The 21,523-nt window shown below is 45.1% G+C and overlaps 12 non-coding genes across 12 annotated transcripts; all 12 read right to left on the bottom strand.

Annotated features, from left to right (window-relative positions):
• Positions 1 to 14,407: 14,407 nt before the first annotated feature.
• Positions 14,408 to 14,478, bottom strand: trnag-gcc (transfer RNA glycine (anticodon GCC)). The gene has a single exon. It is a non-coding gene; the product is annotated as a tRNA-Gly (tRNA).
• Positions 14,479 to 14,595: 117 nt separating this feature from the next.
• trnad-guc (transfer RNA aspartic acid (anticodon GUC)) lies at positions 14,596 to 14,667 on the bottom strand. Its single transcript has one exon. It is a non-coding gene; the product is annotated as a tRNA-Asp (tRNA).
• Positions 14,668 to 15,406: 739 nt separating this feature from the next.
• trnad-guc (transfer RNA aspartic acid (anticodon GUC)) lies at positions 15,407 to 15,478 on the bottom strand. The gene has a single exon. It is a non-coding gene; the product is annotated as a tRNA-Asp (tRNA).
• Positions 15,479 to 16,028: 550 nt separating this feature from the next.
• Positions 16,029 to 16,099, bottom strand: trnag-gcc (transfer RNA glycine (anticodon GCC)). The gene has a single exon. It is a non-coding gene; the product is annotated as a tRNA-Gly (tRNA).
• Positions 16,100 to 17,025: 926 nt separating this feature from the next.
• On the bottom strand, positions 17,026 to 17,097 carry trnad-guc (transfer RNA aspartic acid (anticodon GUC)). Its single transcript has one exon. It is a non-coding gene; the product is annotated as a tRNA-Asp (tRNA).
• Positions 17,098 to 17,647: 550 nt separating this feature from the next.
• trnag-gcc (transfer RNA glycine (anticodon GCC)) lies at positions 17,648 to 17,718 on the bottom strand. The gene has a single exon. It is a non-coding gene; the product is annotated as a tRNA-Gly (tRNA).
• Positions 17,719 to 18,455: 737 nt separating this feature from the next.
• trnag-gcc (transfer RNA glycine (anticodon GCC)) lies at positions 18,456 to 18,526 on the bottom strand. Its single transcript has one exon. It is a non-coding gene; the product is annotated as a tRNA-Gly (tRNA).
• Positions 18,527 to 18,643: 117 nt separating this feature from the next.
• Positions 18,644 to 18,715, bottom strand: trnad-guc (transfer RNA aspartic acid (anticodon GUC)). The gene has a single exon. It is a non-coding gene; the product is annotated as a tRNA-Asp (tRNA).
• A 551-nt stretch (positions 18,716 to 19,266) lies between these two features.
• Positions 19,267 to 19,337, bottom strand: trnag-gcc (transfer RNA glycine (anticodon GCC)). The gene has a single exon. It is a non-coding gene; the product is annotated as a tRNA-Gly (tRNA).
• Positions 19,338 to 20,075: 738 nt separating this feature from the next.
• trnag-gcc (transfer RNA glycine (anticodon GCC)) lies at positions 20,076 to 20,146 on the bottom strand. The gene has a single exon. It is a non-coding gene; the product is annotated as a tRNA-Gly (tRNA).
• Positions 20,147 to 20,263: 117 nt separating this feature from the next.
• Positions 20,264 to 20,335, bottom strand: trnad-guc (transfer RNA aspartic acid (anticodon GUC)). The gene has a single exon. It is a non-coding gene; the product is annotated as a tRNA-Asp (tRNA).
• A 551-nt stretch (positions 20,336 to 20,886) lies between these two features.
• On the bottom strand, positions 20,887 to 20,957 carry trnag-gcc (transfer RNA glycine (anticodon GCC)). The gene has a single exon. It is a non-coding gene; the product is annotated as a tRNA-Gly (tRNA).
• Positions 20,958 to 21,523: the final 566 nt, after the last annotated feature.

Raw genomic sequence — 21,523 nt, 5'->3', positions numbered from 1 at the left:
AGTGTCCAGTTGGTCATCAAAATGCCGGGATCTCTTGCCAGGCTCATCAACACTTGCTAAGTTTTCACTCCAGGGGTAAATCCTACGTCGGGCCTTTTGGTCCTGGCTATGTCTCAAGAAAAGTCGAGGCCAGCGTCTTAACTGTTCGCGATTTTTGAAGAGAATGTCCAGCTTATTCATAAGTGTTATGAAAATTGGATAATCAACCCATTTAAAACTAAACACAGGAATAAAAAAGTTGACATCTTTGCATGCTCTGGATGCTACTGGAGAATTGACAGACTTTGTAGCATTACCCGCATCATAAACTTGACAGGCTAAAATTGTCACTTTGTTGTCCGGGTTATAGTCCATTGAAGCAATTCTTAGAGCCTTGAGATCACTGCGTCCGAAGACCTGTTCTTCCAACGCATAGCCTGGCACAGCTGTGCCACTCAGGACCTGTTCAATTTTACAAAGATCCATCCGGATGTTTAGCCATTCTCTCATGCCCAGAGCAGGAGAAAAACTCCCAGGTTTTGCCTGATAAACGGGTTTGGGGCCACAGGCGTTGAAGATCTTTACCGTAGAATCCTCCGGCTGGAATATGTAAGACATAGGGCCCTCACTCGTACCCAAAAATCCTTTAAAACATTCTGGAGCTTCACACAGAACTTCCTCAATGCTTTGTTCACTGGGTTCATGACAAGCCGAGCATAACATACCATAAATTGACATATGTGTCATTTTTGTTTAATATTCAGGGGGTTTATCTTGTACAATCTTAAACATGCATTGTTTTGGGGCTTTATAAGGCTTCTGCAAAGCCAGCCTCTTTGAAATGTTCATTAACAACCCCCCAACACTAGACATCCAGGAACAGTTTGACATGACACCTGGTCACTTACCACCCAAAAGCCCCCCTCTAACCATCAGAATGTCCTGACCGGAAGCCCAAATATGGGCATGCCCCCCTTCTACAAACCATTGGGGCATCAATCACTACATAGGTTCATAAATCATGATCTTTTTCTGATTTACGACATTGACAACTTGACACTTACCCCAAAGACCCCCACCCCGGCCAGGATGTCCTGACCGGAAGCCCAAATATGGGCAGGCCTGCTACAACAGGACATAGGGTCATAAATCATTACATAGGGTCATAAATCAGGCTGGGGTCATAAATCATTACCGGTTGACCTGACAACTGGACCCTTACCCAAAGACCCCCACCTAACCATCAGAATGCCCTGACAGGCAACCCCTTAGGTTCACATAGCGGTCACATAGGCTCACATAGGACCACATAGGGTCATCCATCAAATCTGGACGTGTGACATCTACTTTAATCTCTCTCAGTAGCATATGAAGGGAGGAGACTGAAGCCAGAGGGTTATTGCCACACTGCAGTGCATCACACCTAAAGTTAAGGTCAGTCTACCATTCTACATCACCAAGCACTCTACATCGATCCTAGGGAGAGAAGCATGTGAGAAAATGCAGCTAGTGAAAAGGGTTGAGTCACTGAGCGTGAAGCTCCCAGCCACAAAGGAGGAACTAGTAGCTCAACACCCATCTCTGTTTGAAGGTCTAGGGGAGTTTCCTGGAGAACAATACATCCATGTGAACCCAGAAATCACACCTATCATACATGGCTGCAGAAAGATTCCAATGGCAGTAATGGACAGACTGAATAACTCACTGAATCAGCTACTAGAGGCTGATGTCATTGACCTTGTGACAGAACCCACTGCATGGGTCAGCAGTCTGGTAATCACAGAGAAGAAAAATAGGAAACTGCAGGTCTGCTTGGATCCCCGCGACCTAAACAGAGCTGTTCTCCAGTAGCACTATTCCAACCCCACTACAGAGGACGTGCTGGGTAAGCTGGCTAGAAAGACGATATTTACCATCTTGGAAGAAAAGGATGGCTACTGGCATGTTAAGTGGGCTCCTGAGTGGCGCAGTGGACTAAGGCACTGCATCTCAGTGCAAGAGGCGTCACGACAGTCCCTGGTTTGATTCCAGGATGTATTACATCCTGCTGTGATTGGGTGTCCAATTGGGCGGTGCACAATTGGGGCGGGGCAGGCCGTCATTGTAAATAAGAATTTGTTCTTAACCGACTTGCCTAGTTAAATAAAATGTAAAAAGTGAAGTTAGTCAAGGAGTTATCACGGCTGTGTACATTAAACACTCCATAGGGAAGATACAGGTTCCAACGCCTACCTTTCAGGATCAATTCAGCTAAATATTCCAGCAATTTAACTTTGACATCAAAGGTGTTCACATCATCGCAGATGGCATTATCATTGCTGAGTTCTGGCGCAGACAGAGATGGCTGCCTCGCTTCGCGTTCCTGCAGTATTTTTTTATTTCTGACATTGTTAACCCAGGAAATCTTAGTTTTTATTACATACAGTCGGGAGGGACTATCGGATATAAGAGCAACGTCAACTCACCAACATTACGACCAGGAATACGACTTTCCCGAAGCGGATCCTCTGTTTGGCCCACCACCCAGGACAATGGATCGGATCCCAGCCGGCGACCCAAAACAACGGCGCCGCAGAAGGGGCAGACGGAGCGGTCTTCTGGTCAGGCTACGTAGACAGACAAATCGCTCCCCGCTTCCAAGCATACTACTCGCCCATGTCCAGTCTCTTGACAACAAGGTAGATGAAATCCAAGCAAGGGTTGCCTTCCAGAGAGACATCAGAGACTGTAACGTTCTTTGTTTCACGGAAACATGGCTCACTCGAGACACGCTATCGGAGTCGTTACAGCCACCTGGGATCTTTTCGCATCGCGCCGACAGAAACAAGCATCTCTCTGGTAAGAAGAAGGGCGGGGGTGTATGCCTGATGATTAACGAGATGTGGTGTGAACGTAACAACATACAGGAACTCAAGTTCTTTTGTTCATCTGACCGCATTATCTACCAAGAGAATTCTCTTCGATCAAAATCACAGTCGTTGTTACGCCCTGACCTTAGAGAGCCTTTTTATGTCTCTATTTGGTTTGGTCAGGGTGTGATTTGAAGTGGGCATTCTATGTTTTGTTTTCTATGATTTTGTGTTTCTATGTTTTGGCCGGGTATGGTTCTCAATCAGGGACAGCTGTCTATCGTTGTCTCTGATTGGGAACCATACTTAGGTATCCCTTTTTCCATCCTTTCGTTGTGGGTAGGGTTCTTTGTTTGTGGCACTATAGCCCTTAAAAGCCTCACGTCGTTTTTGTATTGTTTATTTGTTTTGTTGGCGTCATTCTCAAATAAGAGTAATGTACGCTCACCACGCTGCACCTTGGTTCGCTTCATCCAGCATCGGCCGTGACCTACCAAGCAGCGTGGTCAGGAGGAGAGGACAGGACGGAAACCCGAGAGGCAGCCCAAATTTGTTTGGGGGGGGAAAATGACGTGGGCGTCAGTGCTGAGTGGTGAGTCCGAGACCGAGGAGGAATTCTTGGACGGTTTGAACGAGGAGTGGTTTGCAGTGGAGAGGGACGAAAGAGTTTGGAGGGGTTGGAGTCTGGAGCAAGATAGTTGCTTTGAGGAGCGTGGTCCTGGTTAGGCACCGTGTTATGTGGTGAAGCGCACGGTGTCTCCAGTTCGCTATCATAGCCCGGTGCGCTACATCCCAGCTCCACGCATCTGCCGGGTTAGGGTGAGCATCCAGCCAGGACGGGTTGTGCAGGCTCTACGCTCGAGACCTCCAGTGCGCCTCCACGGCCCAGTGTATCCGGTGCCTCCGCCAAGAACCAAGCCTCCAGTATGTCTCCCCAGCCTGGTGAGTCCTGTGCCTGCCCCCAGAACCAGGCCTCCAGTATGTCTCCCCAGCCTGGTGAGGCCTGTGCCTGCTGCCAGAACCAGGCCTCCTGTATGTCTCCCCAGCCTGGTGAGACCTGTGGCAGCTCCACATACCACGAAGCCTCCAGTGATGATCCATGGCAAGAAGCTTCCAGTGATGATCCATGGCATGAAGCCTCCAGTGATGATCCATGGCAAGAAGCCTCCAGTGAGGAGTCATGGCACGAAGCCTCCAACGACGGCCTCCAGTCCGGAGCCTCCAGCGACGGCCTCCAGTCCGGAGCCCCCAGCGATGGACTCCAGTCCGGAGCCCCCAGCGAGGGTGCCCAGCCCGGGGCCCGCAACGAGGGTGCCCAGTACGGGGTCCGCAGCGAGGGTGCCCATTCCGGGGCCCGCAGCGAGGGTGCCCAGTCCGGGGCCCGCAACGAGGGTGCCCAGTCCAGCTCTATCAGCTCTATCAGAACTATCAAGTTCATGTGCCATGTGATCACACCAGACAGAAAGGAAGCGTATGAATGGAAGGTGCTGACAAAGCAGCGCTAAATCGACTGCTGGGCATGACAAAGTATCTCACACCGCACATCCCTGGTGAAGCATCACTCACAGCACTGCTACGCATGGACTGGCAATGGCAGCACGAGCATGAGGAAGCTTTGAAGAACCTCAAAACCGCTCTGATCCATGCGCCAAAACTCATGTTATTCGATCCACAGAATCAACTCATCATACATGCTGACGCTGTCTAAAGACAGACTATGGGGCTTAACGATCGCCTATTCGTCAAGAGCACTGACAGACAATAAAACTATGCCCAAATAGAGAAGGAGCTGTTAGCCATTGTGTTCTCTGCCAAAAGGTTCCATCAGTATGTGTACAGGGTGAATGTGAACTTCCAGTCCGACCACAATCCGCTAGAGTCCATTCTCAAGGAGCCAGTGGGTAAAGCACCATCCAGACTCCAGAGGATGCTCCTACAGCTGCAGAGGTATGACCTGAACATATCCTACACACCTAGGAAAGACATGCTGATCGCTGACACACTGTCATGAGCGGTCGTGGAGAGTCAACACACAGAGACTGATGAACTCACAGATGAGAAAAATCATCTACATTCTGGAGGCAACAGATGCCCTGTGTGAAGGCATGCTGAAACAGCTCAATGAGACAACGCAGAAAGATGACACACTACAACTGCTACATGTCATGCCCTGACCTTAGAGAGCCGTTTTATTTCTCTATTTGGTTAGGTCAGGGTGTGATGTGGGGTGGGCATTCTATGTTTTGTATTTCTGTGTGTTTGGCCGAGTGTGGTTCCCAATCAGAGGCAGCTGTCTATCGTTGTCTCTGATTGGGAATCATACATAAGCAGCCTGTTTTGCCACCTTAGTTGTGGGTAGTTGTCTTTGTTAGTGGCCTGTATAGCCCTCGTAAGCTTCATGTTCTTTTTTGGTGTTTCTTGTTTTGTTGGCGACATTCTTAATAAAGTAAAATGTACGCTCACCACGCCGCACCTTGGGACCCTGGGCAAAGACTGGAGAGTATTTGCCGGGCGAAAGTAACCATCCAGCCAGGACGGGTTGTGCCAGCTCTACGCTTGCGACCTCCAGTGCGCCTCCTCGGCCCAGTAAATCCTGTGTCGGCCCCACGCACAGTGTCTCCGGTGCGCTTTCACAGCCCAGTGCATCCTGTGTCAACGCCCCGCAGTTGCCGGGCCAAAGTGGGTATCCAGCCAGGACGAGTGGTGCCAGCTCTGCGCTCTACACCTCCAGTACACCTCCAGAGTCCAGGACGTCCTGTTCCTCCTCTCCGCACTCGCCCTGAGGTGCGTGTCATCAGCCCGGTGCCACCGGTACCGGTCCCACGCATCAGACCCCCAGTACGCCTCCACACTCCAGTACGTCCTGTGCCTCCTCTCCGCATTCGTCCTGAGGTGCGGGTCATCAGCCCGATGCCACCGGTACCGGTCCCACGCATCAAGCCTCCAGTGCGTCTCCACAGTCCAGAGCTTCCGGCGACAGTTCCCAGTCCAGAGCTTCCGGCGAATGTTCCCAGTCCAGAGCTTCCGGCGACAGTTCCCAGTCCAGAGCTTCCGGCGACAGTTCCCAGAGCTTCCGGCGACAGTTCCCAGTCCAGAGCTTCCGGCGACAGTTCCCAGAGCTTCCGGCGACAGTTCCCAGTCCAGAGCTTCCGGCGACGTTTCACAGTCCGGGTCCTCCAACGACGGGCCACAGTCTGGAACCTCCAACGACGGGCCACAGTCCGGAACCTCCAACAACGGGCCACAGTCCGGAACCTCCAACGACAGGCCACAGTCCGGAACCTGCAGCGAGGGTCCCCAGTCCGGGGCCTGCAACGAGGGTCCCCAGTCCGGGGCCTGCAGCGAGGGTCCCCAGTCCGGAGCCTCCAGCAATGATCCCCAGTCCGGAGCCTCCAGCGACGAGGGTCCCCAGTCCGGGGCCTGCAACGAGGGTCCTCTGTCCGGGGCCTGCAGCGAGGGTCCCCAGTCCGGGGCCTGCAGCGAGGGTTCCCAGTCCGGGGCCTGCAACGAGGGTCCTCCATCCGGGGCCTGCAGCGAGGGTTCCCAGTCCGGGGCCTGCAACGAGGGTTCACAGTCCGGGGTCTGTGGCAAGCATCCCCAGTTCAGGGCCTGCGGCGAGGGTCCCCGCACCAGAGGCGCCACCAAAGTGGGGTGAGCCAGAGGTGGAGAGGGGTCTGCGTCCCACACCGGAGCCTTGCATTATTTGCATTGAGGAAGTATGGAGTTCTCCCTAGCACAGATCCTCATGGGCAGAGTACTTACTGTAGGAGCACTATTCAAAGCTCCAGCATGGTCCTCCAACCTGCAATACCACAATGTGTTCACACAACGCTGCAGCATCTAAAAGGGCGACAAACACACCACTACAACAGAGGTGCAAAACCACTCCCAGAGCTGCAACCAGGTGCTACAGTGCACATGGAGACTCAACGAGGATGGCGTCCAGCTGTAGTCGTGGCCCAGAGAAGTGATCATCAGGTCAGCAGTGTAGACGCAACAGGAGACACCTGAGAAAAACACCAAGCAACACATACATGTATACTGACGAACATGAAGGAGAGCCACACATCACATCCACCACAGTGTGAGAACACAGAACTCTCACTCACCACAAGCACCACACACACCAGAAGTGGCAGAGAAATCAAGCCACCGGTAAAGTATAAAGACTTGTAATCCTTGTAATATTGCGCTCCACCAAAGGGTTAAATGCTGGTAACCTCTGACCCTATAGCCTTATTCCTTCCATTCTCTCATGAAAAGACTGAACAAAATGAGAGAGAAAAGAGACATTGAGTATATTGAAATTGAATTTTAAAAGAGAATGTTTATTATCACAAGTGTGTGATATACTCAATGTCTCTTTTCTCTCTCATTTTGTTCAGCCCTTTCAATGGTGATTTTGGACGATTTTAACTAACACAGTGTGCATGTCCACTAAAGAAGCCCAGCTGTCACAGCTGTCATGGCGGGTAAGTTTACTTACATTTCTTTCTGATCTGAAGTAGTAAGCATTTTTCTTATTTGTAATGCTTTTTTTGGAAGCTATTGTCCAAGTCATTATTATCAGGAGTTTGCAATAAGTGTAACTCTAACTTTGTAGTCTGATGCTAGCTACATAAATCATTTAGGTAAAGCTATTTTTAAATCAGAGCTAGGTAACATTAGCTAGCTAGCTAGCTCGATTATTTGGTATGGAGTCATAGCTAGCATAATCATTAGAAAAGTAAAAATTCCCCAACTAAGACTTCGCTACTGACATAAATCCCATGCTTTATTTATCACCCAGTTAGATGTGGTGTTTTAGTAGAAACATGACTGAAGGTAGAAAATCATTTATTTCAGTTTTAAATTGGCTGCATTCTATGAATCTGTAGTGCACTTTGATTAAAGTAAAGTCCTATCTAAACCATTTACAATTGTCTGTCCCCAGGCTGCTATATAGTCCCAGTTTGGCAGGGTACTTGCCTCAATTTCAGACTGTTACCATGGTTACTCTATCGCTATCAGTCTGAAAGAAGTCACTGTAAAGAAGACGCAATAGTCTCTACAAGACAGAATGTTGAATAAAATGATATGAGGATACCTTACTGGTTGTACATGCTGTTGGTCCTTTTGGCGGTAGGAGGTGGAGATAGGGTATCCACAGGAAAGTGTTGTTTACCTGACTTTCTGCGGCGCCGGTAGTGGTTTCTCCTAACCAGCCTTGGGCTCCCAGTCGGCCCGAAGGTTATCTTAAGAGCAGTTGAGGTGGCGATGATGGGACTGGCTTCCTCTCTAACATCAAAACATACCTGCAGACGAGAGACAGATGGATAGAGAGAGAGCATGGTTAAGCTTTGTTTTTTTTATTCCAACATCGTCAGTCATCATAATCATCAGGAGGTGACATGCAAAACTGACCTTGGATCATTAACTCTGGGACTACTAGGTCTCCATCTGTATTTCAATGTAAAGCCTCTCTTTAATAATACTTCCTGTATAATATAAGTATAATATCCCTTATAACAAATCATGATAACATTGGATAGATAGATACATGGGCATGTGCAGCATGAGACAATAGCAGGATCATATCAAGCAGAATCATACCACCCTCCCGGGTGGCGCAGTGGTCTAGGGCATTGCAGTGCTAGCTGCGCCACCAGAGTCTCTGTGTTCACGCCCAGGCTCTGTCGCAGCCGGCCGCAACCGGGAGGTCCGTGGGGCGACGCACAATTGGCATAGCGTCGTCCGGGTTAGGGAGGGTTTGGCCGGTAGGGATATCCTTGTCTCAGTATGTAAAATGTAATAAAATGTATGCACTCTACTGTAAGTCGCTCTGGATGAGAGCGTCTGCTAAATGACTAAAAATGTAAAAAAAAAAAAAATCAAGGATAGTGTCACAAATGAATACATAAATACCACTTGAAGCTTGATGATGACTTGATCATTTGAATCAGCTGTGTAGTGCAAAAACAGAAATGTGCACCCCTTTAAGTCCCAAGGACCAGGACTGAGAACCGCTGCTCTTCAATGGGACCTCTTAATCTGCAGGACAGGCTTTCACCGCTCTCTGTAACAGAGGACAGAAAACCTCACAAGAAATAGACTACACAAAAGTTCCTGCTCTATCCAGAATAGCCTACTCTCTCACTTTGACAGCTGGGCCTGCTATCCTTTCATCCTCCTCCAAATTATTTTTGTTTTGTTGCCATTATCAAAAGTGGCACTGGGGCTAAAACAATATCCTACATAGTGTGGGAGGACTGCACCTAAAAAGTCTGGAGACTCATAACTAATCGAAGAGCATATGTCCTGACCAAAAGATGAGGAGTCATTGGTAGAGTTCACTTGACGTTGCAGCACAGCAAGATTCTCAGTAGAATCCCCGACATGGGATGTCGGGAACAATGACCCAATTGTCAGGGTTTCCAGATTATCCTCCTTATAAAGCAGGTCCTCCACCTGCTGAATCTGGAATGCTCAAAAGAAACAAATCTGTATTAGTGACAATACATTTAAAGGGAGATCTGTCAAGCCATTCACATATCACATATCACACAGACACATACCTCTGCATAGTCTGGCTCAGACACAGGTGTTTGGAGCATTCCTATATGCCACAGCTGGTGAGGTGTCAGGTACGCCTCTGTACTTAACCTGTTTGGGCTGCAGGGGCAGTATTGAGTAGCCTGGATAAAAGATGCCCATTTCAAACGGCCTCGTACTCAATTCATGCTCGTACAATATGCATAGTATCATTACTATTGGATAGAAAACACTCTCTAGTTTCTAAAACCGTTTGAATTATATCTGTGAGTAAAACAGAACTCCTTTGCAGCAAACTTCCTGACAGGAAGTGGAAAATCTGAAATCGATGCTCTGTTCTAGGGCCTGCCTATAAATGTGCTTGATATTTATTAGTATACATGCACTTCATACGCCTTCCACTAGATGTCAACAGGCAGTGAGAGAAGAAATGGAGTGTATAACATGATCTGAGGTCGAATAAAAGCTCTTGGCATGACGTGACCCCAATTTCCTGTTTTCTGGAACGCGCGAGAAGGGTGTTGCATTATTTGCATTAATACCTGGTATTGCCTTCTGTAAAGCTGTCGTTATAGACGACTAATATCTCCGGCTTTGATTTTATTTGATAAATGTGACAATATCATCGTAAAGTATGTTTTTTCAATATAGTTTTATTAGATTATTGAAATTTTTTCGGGACGTTAGGCGTGTTGCTTTGTCTGCGTTTGTTCACGAAGGAGAGCTTCGCGCCACTTTGCTAGCTTTCCGTGCTAATTGACTGGAGAAGAGGACATTCTAAAACCAAACAACGATTGTTCCCGACAAAGGACCCCTTGTACAACATTCTGATGGAAGATCATCAAAAGTAGGACCCATTTTATGATGCTATTTCATATATCTGTCGAACATGTGTACTAGTAGTTTGCGCCCAGATTTTGGGCACTCTCTCGCTATAACTAAGCTGGATGTCGTAATGAAGTTATTTTTAGAATTCTAACAAGGCGATTGCATTAAGAACTAGTGTATCTATCATTTCCTATACAACATGTATTTTTTAGTAACGTTTATGAATAGTTATTTGGTCAGAATAGTAGAGTGTCATAAAAATATCCACACATTCTGGGAAAAAGATGCTACGTTAGCACAATGTATAACCACTGATTTCAGCTCTAAATATGCACATTTTCGAACAAAACATAAGTGTATGTATAACCTGATGTTATAGGACTGTCATCTGATGAAGCTTATCAAGGTTAGTCAAAAATTATATATCTTTTGCTGGTTTGTTACGATCGCTAACTTTTGCTGCTGGTAAATGGCTTGTGTTTCTGGCTATTGTGGTAAGCTAATATAATGCTATATTGTGTTTTCGCTGTAAAACACTTAAGAAATCGGAAATATTGGCTGGATTCACAAGATGCTTGTCTTTCATTTGCTGTACACCATGTATTTTTCAGAAATGTTTTATGATGAGTATTTAGGTATTTCACGTTGGTGTCTGTAATTACTCTGGCTGCTTTGGTGCTATTTGTGACGGTAGCTGTGATGGTAGCTGCAATGTAAAACTGATTTATACCTCAAATATGCACATTTTTCGAACAAAACATAGATTTATTGTATAACATGTTATAAGACTGTCATCCGATGAAGTTGTTTCTTGGTTAGTTTGGTTGGTTCTTGGTTAGTTAGGTTGGTTTTGTGCATGCTACCTGTGCTGTGAAAAATGTCTGTCCTTTTTTTGTATTTGGTGGTGAGCTAACATAAATATACGTGGTGTTTTCGCTGTAAAACATTTTAAAAATCGGACATGTTGGCTGGATTCACAAGATGTTTATCTTTCATTTGCTGTATTGGACTTGTTAATGTGTGAAAGTTACATTTTTCTAAAAAATATCTTTTGAATTTCGCGCCCTGCACTTGAAGTGGCTGCTGTCATATTGTGCCCGGCTTCGGGCTTGCACCCCAAAGAAGTTAAAGGGTAATTATTCCAACTCTCTGTGAAATGTTGCAGATCTGCCCGCAGACGTGGTAGGAACACATATCCCACACAGTAGAGGTGCATAGAATTCGACAGGTCAAGGTAGCCTTCTTCCTCCAAACTGTGCAGCAAGGTGTAGTACTGACATGTCACAGCACTCCAAACATCTCTCCATAAGTGTTCCACTCTAACAGAGAGAAAGAAAAAGGTTTTGTGGGCGGGAGGAACCTTATCTCTGAGGTCCTGTGGTCTTCCTCCATGAATAGTGAACACTGGGGTGGGTCCGAGGTTATAGAAATGCAAGTTGTGTGTCCCTCTGTGAGTGGTTACTGACTATGTGACGCAGACACTTATCTGAGTGTACCTGAAACATTTAAATATAGAGGGCTATGTGTCTCACCACTTGGTAATTGCAAGGCTAACCCCCAGGGAAATCTGTGGTTCCATGTACCACTAGACAGGCAGAGAGGAAGAGAGAAAAAGAACACAGAACAGTTTAATTACATCTGGTTATGGACCCGTTTGCCAGCAATAAAGCTTCCACGGCCTGTTCCTCGGACAGTGAACATACATTTGGCAATATCTACATTTTCAACCCCTTGATCAGCTCGCACTCTGAAAGTACAGAAAATTGCTTATTTTTTGTAGATATGAAAACAATAACTGAGATATGACCGTTCAATCTAAAGCAGCAGATGTAATTTTCAGGATACGTCAATACAGCACAGAAAGCAATCTTAGGAGGTTTGATGAGGAAGATGTCAAGGTTTTTAATACAGAAAGTAACTCCTCACAAGATGTTACAATATGCATAATACAAGTAATCATTTTTTTCATTATACTATTTCAATATTTACCTTGAAGACCATCCATTTCTGCCGACTCCATCCATAAAGTATCCAAAAGCAGTTGCTGCTTTGTTATTGGCCGCAGTGTCTAGATAGAACATCTATACAAGAGGTAGCCTACGCTTAACACCAGACAGGTATTGTGGTTGTTCATTTGGTGATGGGAAATATGCAAAATGCATACAAAATAATATACTTACCTTCCTTGAAAATACATCTATACCGCCAAAGATGACAATGTTGTATCTTGAAAAAAGGCAGTGGAATTAAAAATGACATTTTTAACCTATTAACCTGCTTCATTATTTATGTATTACCAGTTGAAGAACAACTCCAATACATCATTGAAAATGTGTCCACAAATAAGTAAGAATAAAAACGCTTAAATTACTTCTTAGATTTGATGGAGACATTATACTTCTTAGTACCTTATCAATTTATGATTTGTATCAATGTGGATGAGAGACAGGGGAGCAGGAACAGAGTATCTTCGCCGAGCAATACAACGAAGCTGGATCATTCTGGCAATGATACCTGCACCATCTACACGCTGCAAAGACTCCCTAACTCTTCGCCATTGTACACGATGGCCCGTTGCTCAGAGACTTCCTTTGACCATTCTAAAGCCCGCATGGGGCATCCTTGCCTTAATGGCCCTAACTTTCTGGTCTAACTCTTTATCTGACATATCAGAATAGCATTCCCTGACATATTGTGTTCTTTCATCCTTCTGTAAAAAAAGCTAACCGTTACACTGTCATGAAATATGATTATATATCGACTATGAAAAAATAGGACATGCATGCTTATGAGTTGCCATGAAAGAAAGTTAGATGAGTTAAACTGAAAATGGCGAGAACAGGCGTTCATAGCTAAATGCTTTTGGTTAGTTTGAGAATAATAATTGCATGATTTATCATTCTACGGTATGTATGTATGTATGTATGTATGTATGTGTGTATGTATGTAATATAGTAGAATGTTTTGAACCGACACTGAATCGTAGGAGCTAACTACTAGCTATGTAGAAGTTGGACGGAAGAACGCCCAGTGCTGCTTACCTGAGATGTCATCATCACACAATCCTTCTTCGTAGGTGTCCTCTATGACTTCCTTTGTGTCGGAAAGAAAGGCTGAACAGTATTGGTTGTAGCCAAAGTGACACTCAAAAAATGGCCAAAATGGAGGGGTGGTTGATAGCAAAATTAAATTGGAGTTTTGTTTTCAAACACATTTTCTGTTGTCAAAAATGCTTAAGGTTTTGCACTCTATTACAACATATTTAACTGCAAAACTTTTTTTCTACTTTGAAGCCTCGTTTTTGCTTTCAGAACAATTATTTTTGCTTGAAAATAAAAAAGTTGCCCCACAGTCTGGAAATCGTATCAGAAATCTTGAAAAAATGTGGAGTATTGGTTGCTAACCTTAAATTTGGAGTGTTGGGTGCTAACCCTTCCAACAAAAAATCTGTAGAGACTGAATGTTTAGAGCAAAAAAACTATTATTAGAAACTACCGAACACGAGCCTCCCACATGGCAGGCGAGAATTCTACCACAGAACAAACAATGCCTTGTAAAGCAGAGATAACCCCACAGGTTGGAAATCGTATCATACAGCTATAATTCGAAGCATATTTTCTGCATTGTGGGCTCAGCCAAATTGTACACTTCCTCCCCATCGTGACAGGGAGGATTCTCACCACTATACTAACGAGGAGCAGGTGGCATACCATATTGTTACTTAGTTGGTGGATATATTGCTGATATATTGCTGAAAAAATGTGGAGTATTGGGTACTAACCTTAAATTTGGAGTGTTGGGTGTTAACTCTTCTAACAAAAACATGTGTAGAGACTGAATGGTTACAGGTAGAAACTATTATGCTATAACTCTCACGAACACGTACAGTGGGGAGAACAAGTATTTGATACACTGCCGATTTTGCAGGTGTTCCTACTTACAAAGAATGTAGAGGTCTGTAATTTTTATCATAGGTACACTTCAACTGTGAGAGGCGGAATCTAAAACAAAAATCCCGAAAATCACATTGTATGATTTTTAAGTAATTAATTTGCATTTTAATGCATGACATAAGTATTTGATACATCAGAAAAGCAGAACTTAATATTTGGTACAGAAACCTTTGTTTGCAATTACAAAGATCATAGGTTTCCTGTAGTTCTTGACCAGGTTTGCACACACTGCAGCAGGGATTTTGAGGGGGATACTATAAAACTTGCTGCATTGGCCGGGAATCGAACCCGGGCCTCCCGCGTGGCAGGCGAGAATTCTACCACTGAACAACCAATGCCTTGCAAAGCAGTGATAACCCCAAAGGCTGGAAATCGTATCATAAAGCTTAAATTCCAAGCATATTTTCTGCTTTGTGGGCTCAGTGACATTGTACACCCTAACAAAATAGTCCTTCCTCCCCGTCAGGGAATTGAACCCCGGTCTCCCGCGTGACAGGCGGGGATACTCACCACTATACTAACGAGGAGCACATGTGTTGGCCATTTGAAAATAAGGGGAGCATTGGTACTAACCCTAAATGTGGAGTGTTGGGCGTTAACCCTTCTATCAAAAACATCTGTAGAGACTGAATGGTTAGAGCTAGAAACTAGTATGACCCGTCTTTGGGAAGCTGAGACTCGCACGAACACGTACATGTAATCGATTCTGCTCTATACCGCTCACAAGCCAGGCAATAGTGGTTAGAAGGTGAGGCGCTTGTGGGAAATCCCAGGACATTGTTGTCACAAATGCCAAACTCAAGACAGTTGTCACTGACTAGTTGGATATTCGTTTCCCATTTAACAACTTAAACCTTGCACAAAGTAAATCACCTCACACTGGAAATCTACAATGGATTCACCAAAGTTTACTGAGAATGTGTAAATGTCCAAAGTGTAAATGAAAGCATACTCTGATTTTTCCAGAGTCAGATGAGAATTCTACCAAGAACAGAGTTTTCTGTTAGCCTGGCAATCTAACAGAGATTTCTTTCCCAGGGATTTGGATACTTGTCGAAATTACATGTTCAAAACTTTCTGCATTGGCCGGGAATCGAACCCGTGCCTCCCGCGTGGCAGGTGAGATTTCTACCACTGAACAACCAATGCCTTGCAAATCAGTGATAACCCCAAAGGCTGGAAATCGTATCATAAAGCTTAAATTCCAAGCATATTTTCTGCTTTGTGGGCTCAGTGACAATGTACACCCTAACAAAATAGTCCTTCCTCACCGTCGGGGAATTGAACCCCGGTCTCCCGCGTGACAGGCGGGGATACTCACCACTATACTAACGAGGAGCACATGGGTTGGTCATTTGAAAAGAAGTGGAGCATTGGTACTAACCCTAAATGTGGAGTGTTGGGCGTTAACCCTTCTATCAAAAACATCTGTAGAGCCTGAATGGTTAGAGCTAGAAACTAGTATGACCCGTCTTTGGAAAGCTGAGACTCGCACGAACACGTACATGTAATAGATTCTGCTCTATACCGCTCACAAGCCAGGCAATAGTGGTTAGAAGGTGAGGCGCTTGTGGGAAATCCCAGGACATTGTTGTCACAAATGCCAAACTCAAGACAGTTGTCACTGACTAGTTGGATATTCGTTTCCCATTTAACAACTTAAACCTTGCACAAAGTAAATCACCTCACACTGGAAATCTACAATGGATTCACCAAAGTTTACTGAGAATGTGTAAATGTCCAAAGTGTAAATGAAAGCATACTCTGATTTTTCCAGAGTCAGATGAGAATTCTACCAAGAACAGAGTTTTCTGTTAGCCTGGCAATCTAACAGAGATTTCTTTCCCAGGGATTTGGATACTTGTCGAAATTGCATGTTCAAACTTTCTGCATTGGCCGGGAATCGAACCCGGGCCTCCCGCGTGGCAGGCGAGAATTCTACCACTGAACAACCAATGCCTTGCAAAACAGTGATAACCCCAAAGGCTGGAAATCGTATCATAAAGCTTAAATTCCAAGCATATTTTCTGCTTTGTGGGCTCAGTGACATTGTACACCCTAACAAAATAGTCCTTCCTCCCCGTCGGGGAATTGAACCCCGGTCTCCCGCGTGACAGGCGGATACCCACCACTATACTAACGAGGAGCACATGGGTTGGTCATTTGAAAATAAGTGGAGCATTGGTACTAACCCTAAATGTGGAGTGTTGGGCGTTAACCCTTCTATCAAAAACATCTGTAGAGCCTGAATGGTTAGAGCTAGAAACTAGTATGACCCGTCTTTGGAAAGCTGAGACTCGCACGAACACGTACATGTAATAGATTCTGCTCTATACCGCTCACAAGCCAGGCAATAGTGGTTAGAAGGTGAGGCGCTTGTGGGAAATCCCTGGACATTGTTGTCACAAATGCCAAACTCAAGACAGTTGTCACTGACTAGTTGGATATTCGTTTCCCATTTAACAACTTAAACCTTGCACAAAGTAAATCACCTCACACTGGAAATCTACAATGGATTCACCAAAGTTTACTGAGAATGTGTAAATGTCCAAAGTGTAAATGAAAGCATACTCTGATTTTTCCAGAGTCAGATGAGAATTCTACCAAGAACAGAGTTTTCTGTTAGCCTGGCAATCTAACAGAGATTTCTTTCCCAGGGATTTGGATACTTGTCGAAATTACATGTTCAAAACTTTCTGCATTGGCCGGGAATCGAACCCGTGCCTCCCGCGTGGCAGGTGAGATTTCTACCACTGAACAACCAATGCCTTGCAAATCAGTGATAACCCCAAAGGCTGGAAATCGTATCATAAAGCTTAAATTCCAAGCATATTTTCTGCTTTGTGGGCTCAGTGACAATGTACAACCTAACAAAATAGTCCTTCCTCACCGTCGGGGAATTGAACCCCGGTCTCCCGCGTGACAGGCGGGGATACTCACCACTATACTAACGAGGAGCACATGGGTTGGTCATTTGAAAATAAGTGGAGCATTGGTACTAACCCTAAATGTGGAGTGTTGGGCGTTAACCCTTCTATCAAAAACATCTGTAGAGCCTGAATGGTTAGAGCTAGAAACTAGTATGACCCGTCTTTGGAAAGCTGAGACTCGCACGAACACGTACATGTAATAGATTCTGCTCTATACCGCTCACAAGCCAGGCAATAGTGGTTAGAAGGTGAGGCGCTTGTGGGAAATCCCTGGACATTGTTGTCACAAATGCCAAACTCAAGACAGTTGTCACTGACTAGTTGGATATTCGTTTCCCATTTAACAACTTAAACCTTGCACAAAGTAAATCACCTCACACTGGAAATCTACAATGGATTCACCAAAGTTTACTGAGAATGTGTAAATGTCCAAAGTGTAAATGAAAGCATACTCTGATTTTTCCAGAGTCAGATGAGAATTCTACCAAGAACAGAGTTTTCTGTTAGCCTGGCAATCTAACAGAGATTTCTTTCCCAGGGATTTGGATACTTGTCGAAATTGCATGTTCAAACTTTCTGCATTGGCCGGGAATCGAACCCGGGCCTCCCGCGTGGCAGGCGAGAATTCTACCACTGAACAACCAATGCCTTGCAAAACAGTGATAACCCCAAAGGCTGGAAATCGTATCATAAAGCTTAAATTCCAAGCATATTTTCTGCTTTGTGGGCTCAGTGACATTGTACACCCTAACAAAATAGTCCTTCCTCCCCGTCGGGGAATTGAACCCCGGTCTCCCGCGTGACAGGCGGATACCCACCACTATACTAACGAGGAGCACATGGGTTGGTCATTTGAAAAGAAGTGGAGCATTGGTACTAACCCTAAATGTGGAGTGTTGGGCATTAACCCTTCTATCAAAAACATCTGTAGAGACTGAATGGTTAGAGCTAGAAACTAGTATGACCCGTCTCTGGAAAGCTGAGACTCGCACGAACACGTACATGTAATCGATTCTGCTCTATACCGCTCACAAGCCAGGCAATAGCGGTTAGAAGGTGAGGCGCTTGTGGGAAATCCCAGGACATTGTTGTCACAAATGCCAAACTCAAGACAGTTGTCACTGACTAGTTGGATATTCGTTTCCCATTTAACAACTTAAACCTTGCACAAAGTAAATCACCTCACACTGGAAATCTACAATGGATTCACCAAAGTTTACTGAGAATGTGTAAATGTCCAAAGTGTAAATGAAAGCATACTCTGATTTTTCCAGAGTCAGATGAGAATTCTACCAAGAACAGAGTTTTCTGTTAGCCTGGCAATCTAACAGAGATTTCTTTCCCAGGGATTTGGATACTTGTCGAAATTGCATGTTCAAACTTTCTGCATTGGCCGGGAATCGAACCCGGGCCTCCCGCGTGGCAGGCGAGAATTCTACCACTGAACAACCAATGCCTTGCAAAACAGTGATAACCCCAAAGGCTGGAAATCGTATCATAAAGCTTAAATTCCAAGCATATTTTCTGCTTTGTGGGCTCAGTGACATTGTACACCCTAACAAAATAGTCCTTCCTCCCCGTCGGGGAATTGAACCCCGGTCTCCCGCGTGACAGGCGGGGATACTCACCACTATACTAACGAGGAGCACATGGGTTGGCCATTTGAAAATAAGTGGAGCATTGGTACTAACCCTAAATGTGGAGTGTTGGGCGTTAACCCTTCTATCAAAAACATCTGTAGAGACTGAATGGTTAGAGCTAGAAACTAGTATGACCCGTCTTTGGGAAGCTGAGACTCGCACGAACACGTACATGTAATAGATTCTGCTCTATACCGCTCACAAGCCAGGCAATAGTGGTTAGAAGGTGAGGCGCTTGTGGGAAATCCCAGGACATTGTTGTCACAAATGCCAAACTCAAGACAGTTGTCACTGACTAGTTGGATATTCGTTTCCCATTTAACAACTTAAACCTTGCACAAAGTAAATCACCTCACACTGGAAATCTACAATGGATTCACCAAAGTTTACTGAGAATGTGTAAATGTCCAAAGTGTAAATGAAAGCATACTCTGATTTTTCCAGAGTCAGATGAGAATTCTACCAAGAACAGAGTTTTCTGTTAGCCTGGCAATCTAACAGAGATTTCTTTCCCAGGGATTTGGATACTTGTCGAAATTACATGTTCAAATCTTTCTGCATTGGCCGGGAATCGAACCCGGGCCTCCCGCGTGGCAGGCGAGAATTCTACCACTGAACAACCAATGCCGTGCAAAGCAGTGATGACCCCAAAGGCTGGAAATCGTATCATAAAGCTTAAATTCCAAGCATATTTTCTGCTTTGTGGGCTCAGTGACATTGTACACCCTAACAAAATAGTCCTTCCTCCCCGTCGGGGAATTGAACCCCGGTCTCCCGCGTGACAGGCGGATACCCACCACTATACTAACGAGGAGCACATGGGTTGGTCATTTGAAAAGAAGTGGAGCATTGGTACTAACCCTAAATGTGGAGTGTTGGGCGTTAACCCTTCTATCAAAAACATCTGTAGAGACTGAATGGTTAGAGCTAGAAACTAGTATGACCCGTCTTTGGGAAGCTGAGACTCGCACGAACACGTACATGTAATAGATTCTGCTCTATACCGCTCACAAGCCAGGCAATAGTGGTTAGAAGGTGAGGCGCTTGTGGGAAATCCCAGGACATTGTTGTCACAAATGCCAAACTCAAGACAGTTGTCACTGACTAGTTGGATATTCGTTTCCCATTTAACAACTTAAACCTTGCACAAAGTAAATCACCTCACACTGGAAATCTACAATGGATTCACCAAAGTTTACTGAGAATGTGTAAATGTCCAAAGTGTAAATGAAAGCATACTCTGATTTTTCCAGAGTCAGATGAGAATTCTACCAAGAACAGAGTTTTCTGTTAGCCTGGCAATCTAACAGAGATTTCTTTCCCAGGGATTTGGATACTTGTCGAAATTACATGTTCAAATCTTTCTGCATTGGCCGGGAATCGAACCCGGGCCTCCCGCGTGGCAGGCGAGAAATCTACCACTGAACAACCAATGCCTTGCAAAGCAGTGATGACCCCAAAGGCTGGAAATCGCATCATAAAGCTTAAATTCCAAGCATATTTTCTGCTTTGTGGGCTCAGTGACATTGTACACCCTAACAAAATAGTCCTTCCTCCCCGTCGGGGAATTGAACCCCGGTCTCCCGCGTGACAGGCGGGGATACTCACCACTATACTAACGAGGAGCACATGGGTTGGCCATTTGAAAATAAGTGGAGCATTGGTACTAACCCTAAATGTGGAGTGTTGGGCGTTAACCCTTCTATCAAAAACATCTGTAGAGACTGAATGGTTAGAGCTAGAAACTAGTATGACCCGTCTTTGGGAAGCTGAGACTCGCACGAACACGTACATGTAATAGATTCTGCTCTATACCGCTCACAAGCCAGGCAATAGTGGTTAGAAGGTGAGGCGCTTGTGGGAAATCCCAGGACATTGTTGTCACAAATGCCAAACTCAAGACAGTTGTCACTGACTAGTTGGATATTCGTTTCCCATTTAACAACTTAAACCTTGCACAAAGTAAATCACCTCACACTGGAAATCTACAATGGATTCACCAAAGTTTACTGAGAATGTGTAAATGTCCAAAGTGTAAATGAAAGCATACTCTGATTTTTCCAGAGTCAGATGAGAATTCTACCAAGACCAGAGTTTTCTGTTAGCCTGGCAATCTAACAGAGATTTCTTTCCCAGGGATTTGGATACTTGTCGAAATTACATGTTCAAATCTTTCTGCATTGGCCGGGAATCGAACCCGGGCCTCCCGCGTGGCAGGCGAGAATTCTACCACTGAACAACCAATGCCTTGCAAAACAGTGATAACCCCAAAGGCTGGAAATCGTATCATAAAGCTTAAATTCCAAGCATATTTTCTGCTTTGTGGGCTCAGTGACATTGTACACCCTAACAAAATAGTCCTTCCTCCCCGTCGGGGAATTGAACCCCGGTCTCCCGCGTGACAGGCGGATACCCACCACTATACTAACGAGGAGCACATGGGTTGGTCATTTGAAAAGAAGTGGAGCATTGGTACTAACCCTAAATGTGGAGTGTTGGGCATTAACCCTTCTATCAAAAACATCTGTAGAGACTGAATGGTTAGAGCTAGAAACTAGTATGACCCGTCTCTGGAAAGCTGAGACTCGCACGAACACGTACATGTAATCGATTCTGCTCTATACCGCTCACAAGCCAGGCAATAGCGGTTAGAAGGTGAGGCGCTTGTGGGAAATCCCAGGACATTGTTGTCACAAATGCCAAACTCAAGACAGTTGTCACTGACTAGTTGGATATTCGTTTCCCATTTAACAACTTAAACCTTGCACAAAGTAAATCACCTCACACTGGAAATCTACAATGGATTCAACAAA

This window comes from Salvelinus fontinalis, chromosome 21, assembly GCF_029448725.1.
Source record: "Salvelinus fontinalis isolate EN_2023a chromosome 21, ASM2944872v1, whole genome shotgun sequence".
NCBI lineage: Eukaryota > Metazoa > Chordata > Actinopteri > Salmoniformes > Salmonidae > Salvelinus > Salvelinus fontinalis.
Note: the sequence above shows the minus strand (reverse complement) of the source record. Positions and strands in the feature narration are given on the sequence as shown.